Source organism: Suricata suricatta, chromosome 6 (assembly GCF_006229205.1).
Source record: "Suricata suricatta isolate VVHF042 chromosome 6, meerkat_22Aug2017_6uvM2_HiC, whole genome shotgun sequence".
NCBI lineage: Eukaryota > Metazoa > Chordata > Mammalia > Carnivora > Herpestidae > Suricata > Suricata suricatta.
The window spans coordinates 144,129,873-144,140,710 of record NC_043705.1 but is presented as its reverse complement, the minus strand read 5'-3'; the positions used below and the strand labels follow the sequence as shown (position 1 = coordinate 144,140,710).

Genomic DNA, 10,838 nt, shown 5'->3' with positions numbered 1-10,838 from the left:
CTTCGTGTATATTTTCCAAGATGTTTTTATAGTAAACATGAAATTTTTTCTAATGAGAGTTAACCATAAAGTTCTTCTCAGGGGGAAAAAAAAGCATATTAATAAACACAGACCACCACACTCATAAGGAGACCTAACCTCAGTAATTCGAAGTGTAACTTTGGAGACCGCTGGCCAGTCTGGGGACCTAATTATAAGAGAAAGGGGTTGATTCAGGTCGGAAAGGTGCAAATAAAGTCAGAGCCGAAACTTGGACAGAGAGCAGAAGCTGATGGAGGAGAAGATCGCAGATCCTGATCTCAGAGGAAGCAAACACGCTAACCGGAGCCCGCCTCCCCATCCGCCCCCAGGCAGCCTGGGAGAATTTACTCGGGTTTTAGAATCACGTGGGTCCAATGCAACCCGTGCCTCAGCCCTTGCGAGTGGTGCATCTCTGCACTGAGCACTCGGCCAGACGCCTGGCCTGGAGAGGGTCCTGGGTAAGCAGGCACGTGGGCACTAGGTAGGGTGTAAGATGGGAGGGCATCACTGCACACTCGCTGTGCCCGGGGTGTATGTGGTCTGCACCAGAGGGACCTGCTGACTTGCGAGTTAGAACTTCTGCAGATGCAGGTACGAGCCCGGGCTCCAGCTGGGACCCCTGGGGCTTGGAGCTCTTGCGCCTCTTCCCAGAGATTCTGATTCTATTTTCCCCACAGGTGGGAGAGCTTATGACATCGGGGCACAGAGAGCCCTGAATCCTCCGTGCGTCTGGCCTACTTCACACCTTTTCCTCTCCTACCGACTGGGCTTCATGATAATTTCATCAGACATTTTGTTCTCCCTGCCCCCAGGCATCTCAACAGCCCAGCAGTTAACAAATCAACAAACCAGAAGTCAATACTCTTTCCCAGTGGTGGCTTCCTATTTTCCTTTTTTTAAATAATTTTGTTTAATGTTTACTTATTTTTGAGAGAAAGAGAGACAGAGCATGACCAGAGAGAGGGAGAGAGGGAGACACAGAATCCGAAGCAGGCTCCAGGCTCTGAGCTGTCAGCACAGAGCCCGATGCGGGGCTCGACCCCATGAACCATGAGATCACGACCTGAGCTGAAGTCAGTCGCTTAACCGACCGAGCCCCCCAGGCGCGCCTCTATTTTCTTTAAAGTAGAAGCTTGTCCTGGTGGAAAGGTAGGCGAGGGGACAGGGGATCTGAGAAGTTGTGGCGACAGTGTTTTTACCTGGATTCTGTGCTTGTCACAATTGCCTGCTCATACCGGGCAGACTGCATGGACTATAAAGTCCTCTCTGTCTCTCTTTTTCTTACACCCCTCATTTTGACACACAGTAGGGGACACTCGATGACAAGGGACACCACGGCAGACAAGTGCTTCTGAGAACACAAGCTCAAGCTGTTTACGGCCCCTCCAAAGAAGGCTTATGTGGTGCGTCTTGCTAACTGTTTCTGTTCAGCAGAACGCATTGATGTTGTGCAAATGGCTTCTCAGCAAATTGGATGAAGACAGGCGGGTTCTCCCCTAGGTTTCCAGAGGTTAACACAACTAACGGCAGGGCCACAGCACGGAGCGAGCACAGCATCAGTGGGGCCGGGAAATGTTCGGCAGCGAGTCCAGGTCTTCTGTTCTGAGTTTCATAGCCCTGAGCCCTGATTACATGAACTGTCTTGTTAATTCCTCCTGTGTCCTCAGGAGAGTGTGGGTGGCAATCCTGTCATCTCCGTTATTCTGGATGGGGGTCTGATGTCAGTCACCTGTTATCCTTTATACCTCAGGTCACGGTGCTCTTCAGGGGCAAAGCTGGGGGGTACCTGGACCCCACCGCAGCCCCATTTGCACAAGGACACCCGTGCTTCCTATATGGAGGGCGATGCCATCTAATGTTTTATTTATTTTTTAGACAGAGAGAGACAGAGCATGACGGGGAGGGACAGAGAGAGAGGGAGACACAGAATCCGAAGCAGGCTCCAGGCTCCGAGCTGTCAGCACAGAGCTGGAAGTGAGGCTCGAACTCACGAACCATGAGATCATGACCTGAGCTGAAGTCACACACTTAACTGGCTGAGCCACCAGGAGTCCCAACCTTATCCTTTTAGAATCAGATAAAAAGTGAAAGGAAGCCACCCCCCAGCAACACAAACCCTGTTCTCAGTCACACAGGGATTGATTTTCCGGGGACACCGTGACGGTAATCTATAGAGAACGAGAGGACAGAGTAAAGACGATCGATGAAGAGCCACCACAGACTCCCAATGTTTGATTTTGGTGAAAGCGGCCACCGGCCTCTCAGATCTGCGCCTGTAAACACCTTCCAGCAGCAACTTCGACTACTGGACACCCACTTAGGCAGGTTTTCTTCCCGACCGTTTATCCCTGTCAACAATAAATGTAACGAGATCGTGTTAATGTCTTTATTGGATGACGAAGCCTTCCTTAGAAGGGTACGTAAGAGTCATGTTCTAGTATTCTTCATCGGTAGAATTCATTTCTCCTGTTTGATAAATAGATTATAGAAGATTATGACTAATTTACTGCAGAATCATTCCAGGCAAATAGTAAAACAAGGTGCAGAGATGATAGGATTGTAATTCTTTGGCTCCACAATGTAAGGAGATACTGGTCCAATCCTTACCCATAAGTGCTTTATATGCAAAAGTCCTTTGATTCAGGGCAGAGCGAGGCAGCCAAGTAAATGTTAGTGATGACCTGTGAGCCCTGGGTGAGGGGTTCGTGTACAGAAGAGAAGAGAGGAGTGGCCCCCAGGAGGACCCCCTGCCCTGCCCCAGCGAAAGCCAGTGTAAGTCCTGCGGAAAGTGCAGTCACCCTGAGGGGCAGCCCAGATGGCCTCATGTGGCTTTGGGACACACTGTTGGAAAGGGAATGGAAAGGAGGAACAGGGGGCATCGTCACTGAAAATCCCACTCACCTGACACCTAACTAAGGGTGTGGGCAGGAGGCAGACCCACTGTCAGCAGAAGGAGACGAAGCTGTCCCCAGGTCCTGTTGGTGCTGCTGATGGCCCGGGGACAGGAGGGCACAGGCCATTCTACTGGGCACGCATGTCCTGATGCACTCAGGCTGTGCGACGTGGTTGTGAGCAGGGCGGTGGCAGGAACAAGCCAGGAGAGATTTGTTAAGTGTCCTGTCTGTGCTGAGGACCCCTTGTGCCAGCGCGGGCGGTGAGCCCCAGGATCACTGCAGATGGAAGGATCTGGAAGAGGCTGTGGCAGGGCTGATCACACTGCAGAGTCCTGGAGAAACACCCCCCGGTGGACTGTGCCAGGGAGTGAGTCACAAAGACAGAAATACCTCCTTCACTGCCATTGCAGGGCTGAGTCCTTAATCTTCCGGTGTCAGACTTCTTCCCGAAGGGGCCACGTGTGCCGCTGGGCAGGTGGTTTAATTCCGCATCTGTGGAACCGTGTGGAGTTCAGTGACAGCCGCAGTCCCCTCCGAAGCTGGTTGGGAGACAGGGTCATATGTTAATGGGCTAAGAACGGGGTGAGTCTTATAATGAGCAGTCCGGACGCACTGGCTGTCATTGCTGCCTGAGAGCACGCGTCCTGGAGTCCCCAGCCCTGCTGTCTGCTGCCTGGGTGACGGCGCCAGGTAACCTCCCTGGGCTTTGTCGTCTGTGACACGGCATCTTGGCACCTCAGACTGCGATGATGTGTTTGTAGATGTCCGTTTTTCCTGCCCTGTGAGCTGAAAGGGCGGAGGGGGTTGCGGTGGGGGGTGGGGTGCGGGGACAGAGCCAACCGGCCACGCAGCGTGCCTCTCCGGCTTTGGTTCTACAAGAGACTCCAGGGCGCCAGCAGCCACCCCTGGAGTCTGGGCCCCAGCGAGTGGACAGCATGGACAGAGAGCAGACACAGACGTGGCAGCGCATGACTGCCCACAGGGACTCGGGGCGTCACCAGCAGGAATGACCAAGCCAACATTCAGGAGCCTCAGTGTTCTTTGTATGACACCACTTATTCCCATGACACAAAGCCCCCAACATCCATTGCCTTTGTCGGGGACTCGACTGAGAAGACTATAGTTATGTCTTGAGCCTGGGGTCTCAGTGGAGCAGCTCAGCCCAAAGTCAAGTCCACTGGGCTCTGGGGGACTGACATCACCTCTGTCCCCAGCCCTCAGGTGCACTGGGCCACCCCCCTCTCCTGGCTGCCCTCAGTCTGGTGCCTATGTGAATGTCTCTCACGCCACTCTCTGCTCCTCTTCTCAAGACGTAGGCAGATGCCCAGAGTGGGCTAACTGCTCTCATCTCTGCTCACTAACCTTGACATCGCTCCTTTCTCATGCACTACCCCCTCATCAATGCCGTCCACCTCAAGGTAGGTCAGGCTACCCTGACCCTACCCATAGGGAGGGGTCAATAAGAAGTAATTGTTTATTATTTGAACAGAAAGCAATTAAGGCAGACCAGAAGTTTACAAAGAGCTGGGAATCTCGGGCCAACTGAAGTTGTTGGAACAAGGCATTGCACCCACCGGACTCTTGCTGCAGAAAGAGAGTCCACTGGGAGCCACTGGGGGCTCAGCTGGGTGAGAGTCCGACTCTGGATTTCAGCTCAGCTCATGATCCCAGAGTCCTGGGATAGAGTGTGGAGCCAGCTGCTGATTCTCTCTCCCTCACCTTCTGCCCCTCTACACTGCTTGTGCTCTCTCTCTGAAATAAAATAAAATAAAATAAAATAAAATAAAATAAAAGTTTAAAAAACAAATGAGAGAGAGTACACGGGGATTCCCAGTCCTGGGGCCAGGGTTCCGGCTCTCTGTGCTGCCTCTGAGGTCCGTGACCATCCGAGGCTCTGTCTGTCCATTTCCAACGGGAACGGTGAGCCCAGCTCTCGGATGTGGCACTGGGGAGCATGCAGTGGCTGGGTAGTGGGGTCGCCTCTGCCGTCACTGGCCGTCGCTCCTACTGCGTTCTGCTGGCCTCCTCAGAGCTAACGCCACCCCTTGTGGTAGAGATGGGGAGCTTTAATTTAACACAATGCACACTGGGAACCAGAATCTCTTGACTGGGGCTCCTTTGCCAGTCCTGCAGTGTGGCTCCTGATAATTACAAGGCTTTGGAGCAGCCAGATGGAAGGAAGATTCACATCACACTGACTCTCCAGGGAGGGTCCCACATGGTTTGCAGCCAGAGCCCGCAGAACCTTCCTGATGGGTAACCGGGAAGCTGATGACACCATAAAGCTGATGGCTTGGCTCCTTCCTGGGAGCGCGCTCACAGAGGACACTGCAGTGACAAGCGATAAATACTAATTTGTACTTCTCAGAGGTTTGCTTATATCCTGTTCACTTGCTTACTCGAACTGAGGATAAAATGCATCTTTTGAACAACAGGAGGTGTTAACTCAAGACTCTTCTGATTTTGTTTATTTATTTATTTATTAACCTTTATTTGTTTTTGAGAGGGAGAGAGACTGAGACAGAGAATGAACGGGGGCGCGGGGTCAGAGAGAGAGGGAGACACAGAATCTGAAGCAGCTCCAGGTTCCGAGCTGTCAGCACAGAGCCCAGTCCAGGGCTTGAACTCATGAACCGTGAGATCATGACCTGAACTGAAGTCAGACATTTAACCGACTGAACCACCCAGGCACCCTAGCTTGACTGCCTTTTCACTGGAACATTCCATTGCTTTGGAAAAAACAATAGTTCAACAGCAGATACACTGGTTGAAATACCGATGCAGATGTAGGGTCTGTTCCCTCCCCCCGTGTGAGCGCTTAGCACCCTCCGTGGCACGTGGTAGGCTCTTAATGAGTGCTGTTAAATGGATGACGAATAAATGAGAGAATGCACGTGGTCAGCCCCCGTCTGAATCGCATCTTAATCTTTTCCCACTAGCTCGTCCTTCTGGGGAGACCCACCGACTTCCTAAGCAGACCACACTTGCCCTGCTGGGGCCCCATTGCCTTTGTACATGCTCCTCATAGCACAGTGTTGCGATCTGGGTGCATATTTATGCCTTCCTACCTGCGCTGAACATGGGGCCACGGCTGTCTTCTTCACATAGGCATCACCCGCAAATGTTCTAGTATCTGGCGTTGTCTGCTTCTGAAATGATCCACTTTAATCAGAAGACCCAAGTGCCAAGAAGGAATATAATGAAAACAGATCACGTCTTGCTCTACGCAGTGGGCTCTGTGACCTAGATCATGGCGCAGATGGCCACTTACGCAGGTTGCTGAGGGCCCTGGCTCAGAAGAGGACTAGCAAGATTTAGAGTGAAAATACCTTGTCCCTTAGTGAGAACCTGTGGGAAGGCCCTTGGCAGGAGGAAGTGAGGAGCGTCTTGAGTGTGAACCCCCTCGCTTCCCCCAAGGAGAAGGGATTATTCACAGACAGGCCTGACTAATAGCGGTCATGGGGTCCCTCGTTCTGGGAACTCCATGTTTCCAGTCACCGGTTGCGTCCTCGACCAATTCACCTGGTGTGAGCCTGTGAAGACATGGCCAAGGGGAAAGTAAAAGTGCAAAGGTCTGACTGCATCATCGGGCATCCTGACTTTGAACCAGAAAGTCTGTTGGCTTAGATTTTTGCCAAAGAAAAAATCCAGGAAGAGACATGCCCCTTCTTACCATTTCTTGCTGTCTGCCTCATCATCTTCCTGATACATGGAATCGGCAACGATTTACAATACTTCAGCTTTTAACGTCTCCCTCTGTTAATCTCATAATGTTTGAGAAGAAAATGGGGAGCTCAGGGGGCTGTGCTGTCCTTTCGTAAGGTGATGACCACTTTATTTTCAAGGGCAAATGCACTCCTAAGTCGTACTTTGGAAAGTCGAGTACTGATACTTGGATTCTGTTTGAACTGTAAATGGTCCTGGGTCCCAGCAGGAAGAAGGGCAGCTCTACACAAAGATTCTCTCTCTGATGCCTGTTTGCATGTGCTAGCCGGCTAGCTGAAGGTACCCCTGAAGGGGAGGCACAGTCTCCTCCCCGTCCCTTAGAGAACACCCTGCACCGTCAGCTCTGGAAGCTTCCAGAACATCAGAGTAGGTGGCTGATCAGTCTTCATTCTGAACACAGGTGACCACCCCACTCGGTGCCTCCCCCCCAGGCATAGCCGGAGAGTCTGAGATTCTGCAAATATCCCTGAACTGCAGTGACTGCCGGAAAGTTGCCCGTTAGAACCACGAAAGTCTGGCACACGACTGGCTGGATGGTTTCCCTGAGCCCTAGCGTGGGCATAATCCCTCCCTGTATTTCATTCTGTAATTGGGTATTATTGGTAAAAACAGAAGCACAACTGGTTTTTGCATGCTTACATTTTGTACAGCAATTTTGCTGAACTGTCTGTTCCTTTCTAGGCAGAAGAAAACGTTGTGTTCAGTGGAGAAAGGTTTTGGGTTTCCTAATATTGTAGCTATGCTTTCCTAATTTTTCACTTGCTGCCTTTGATTTTTGCACTACATACATGTACATAACAACAACAAGTCATCCGTTATTTCGGCTCTTCCCTGAATGCAATATGGACCTTAGTTAGCATCCATTAACTGCCACGTGACGGATGGGCCGCCTCCACGGTGTTTAGTGTGTTTTGGAGTTTCTTTTTTAATGCCCAAATTTGTTATTAATATATTACTATAAATCTATTTATCTCTGTATCTTGCAGTAGCTCTTCAAAACATGACTAGAATAGGGAGGCCTTGTGGATGCCAAAAGTGGCGCTGTGGGTGCCCGTGGAGCTGGTGTGGGCACTGCTGGCTTGGCGGACCAAGCTCCTGAAATTCTGGACAATGAGCGAGGTGGGTTTCAGGGCATCTGCCGCTTCGCCACCGAGAGAGAGCGATGGTTTCCAGAGGGGTTCGATCCTCGATCCGGGCGTTTTTGCTGCGGGCATTTGGGCGGCCAGGAGTTTGAATGTTGTTGATCTGATCACACCTCAGCCTGCGTGTAGCCAGATGGGCATGGGGCTGCTGTGCTGTACTGGAACTTTCCAAACAGAGCCTCTGATCTGTGACGGTCACGAGACTTGTCCTGACGGCAGGTGAAGTTTCATTCAGACGGGCAGCTTTCTTTCCCGATTTGCTTTTCTTTGTTGCGTCCGCTCAGAACTCCATTCTTTGGTCAGCAGTCGGGGCTTCAGCCCAAGCGGTGTCCTCTGTTCTGTAAGGTTCTGTACATAGTTCCTAACTTTCTGCAGGAGGTGATCTTTGCTCTTGTCCTGACAAATAGCCTGATGGTATTTTTAAAAATTTTTTAAAGTGTTTTTTATTTATTTTTGAGAGACAGAGAGAGACAGTGGGAGCAGAGGAGGGTCAGAGAGAGAGGGAGACACAGAATGTGAAGCAGGCTCCGGGCTCTGAGCTGTCAGCAAACAGCTGATGCGGGACTTGAACCCACAAATGTGAGATCATCACCTGAGCCGAAGCCAGATGCTTAACCTACTGAGCCACCCAGGTGCCCTGCCTGATGGTATTTTAACAAACATTTGGAATAAAGACTGCACACAAAGACAAAAAATTACTATATATATACATAATATCCATATGTATGTAATCATTAATATGCATTATAATATATTATAAATCATATGATGCTTATAATAAATTATGAAATATATAAATATTAATAAATACACACAACAATAATAATAAATATATAATGTATTTTGATTTGTATTTCCCTGATGAGTGACAATGACCATCTTTTCGTGTGTCTGTTGGCCATCTGATGTCTTCTTTGGAAAAGTGACTATTCATGTCTCTTGCCCATTTCTTCACCAGATTATTTGTTTTTTGGGTGTTGAGTTTGGTAAGTTCTTTATGGATTTTGGATACTAACCCTTTGTCCGATATGTCATTTGTAAGTATCTTCTCCCATTGCATTGATTGCCTTTTGGTTTTCTTAATTGTTTCCTTCATTGTGCAGAATCTTTATCATGATGAGGTCCCAGTGGTTCATTTTTGCTTTGTTTCCCTTGCCTCTGGAGATGTGTCTAGTAAGAAGTTGGTACGGGCAAGGTCAAAGAGGTTACTGCCTGTGCTTTCCTCTAGGATTTTGATGATTTCCTGGCTCACATTTAGATTTTTCATCCATTTTGAATTTTGTATATGGAGTGAGAAATATATATATATATATATACACACACACACACACACATACACACACTGGAATATTACTCAGCCATCAAAAAATGAAACTGCCATTTGCAAAAACATGGACAGAGCTAGAATGTATTATGCTAAGTGAATAAGTCAATCAGAGAAAGACAAATACCATATGATCTCATCCAGATGTGGAATTTAAAAAGACAACAGATGAACATATGAGAAAGGGGAGAAGAAAAAAAGTGAGGGAGAAACATGCCATAAGCAACTCAGTGATAGAGAATAAACTGAGGGTTCCTGGAGGGAGGTGGGCGGGGGCGGGCTAGATGGGAGATGGGCATTGAGGGGGACACTTGTTGGGATGAGCCCTGGGTGTTGTATGTAAGTGATGAATCACTGAATTCTACTCCTGAAGCCAATATTGCACTGTATGTTGACTAACATTAAAAAAAAATGTTTTACTTGACTAAGGGAACCTGTTTATTTTATGCACAAAAAATAAAAATACTCTTTCTAACAAACAACATATGTATGTAGATCTGACTATAAATATAATATTATATACTAATTATGAATTCCCATATTTGCTGTTATTTTATTACATGTAACATATGTTCATATATCATACTCATCAAGCATATATAATATATACCCATATATTAGATATATTCCCAAGCATTCCACACGAGTGTATATATTATATATCCTGCATGTAGTTCATATGATATGTGCCAACGACACATGCCACTCAGTCTGGAGTCCGAGCATTCTCTTGGTTCGAAGACCCTTGACTTTCTTGGACTCGGGCAAATCTGTGGCAGGATGTTTCCCTGCTCAAAGTGCTTTTTCAGGAACATGTACTGCATCTACCTGGAAGCCTCCCACCCTGTCCTCCAGGTTTCTTTTGTTCAAGTTTATTTATTTATTTTGAGAAGCACGAGCAGTGTGCGGGCAGTTAGGGAGCAAAGAGAGAGAATCCCAAACAGGCTCTGTGCTGTCAGTGTGGAGCCTGAGGTGGGGCTCAATCTCAGGAACCATGACATCATGGACCTGAACTGAAATCAAGAGTCAGACACTTAACTGACTGAACCACCCAGGCACCCTCTTCTCCAGGTTTCTTAACCACAAACACACACACACACACATGCACACACATGCACACACCTGCACACACAAATGTACATACATGCACACACACATGCACACGCACACATGCACGTTTATTTTCCTGACTCTTGCCTCTTTAGTCCTCACTCCGCACCAGATTCTCAACCTGTGTCCACTTTCCTGGTTCTCTCTTCGCTATGTTGGGTTGTAATGTGGTTTGACCGATTTTGCCTTATGTCTGTGTCTATATGTTTAATTTCTAATATTTCTAACCAGATTTTTACTCACCTATGTCTTTAATTGTGTCTCTGTTACTGTTTCACAATTTCTTGTTATTTTCAAAGACAGACTTCCAAAATTACTCCCTGAGCAGCCTCCGCACCCTTGCAGTCCTAGTCAGAGCACTCTGTGCATCCAGTCTGATTGGAGAGAAGGCACTTTCCAGTTGTTGGTTCTGTGGGCTGTGTTTCTTAGCAGAAAATTTCTTCCCGTGTTTTGGTGCTTGGTTTGTGAGATCATTCAGAGTGGATGCTTTGGGATTATTTATGCTCCCGCTCTCTCCTTCCTGCTCTGCTCTGCCCCTGCTCCCATTTCTCCTCCTCTCCTGTCCCTGCCTCTCCCCACCCTCCCTCTCCCTCAGCCTGCCTCCAGCTCTCCTTTACCTAC

General features: G+C 48.6%; 1 long non-coding RNA gene across 1 annotated transcript; it reads right to left on the bottom strand.

Annotated features, from left to right (window-relative positions):
- Positions 1–2,393: 2,393 nt before the first annotated feature.
- LOC115294864 lies at positions 2,394–3,568 on the bottom strand. Its single transcript, XR_003910192.1, has 2 exons — positions 2,923–3,568; positions 2,394–2,487 (listed from the first exon to the last, which is right to left on the bottom strand). It is a non-coding gene; the product is annotated as an uncharacterized LOC115294864 (long non-coding RNA).
- Positions 3,569–10,838: the final 7,270 nt, after the last annotated feature.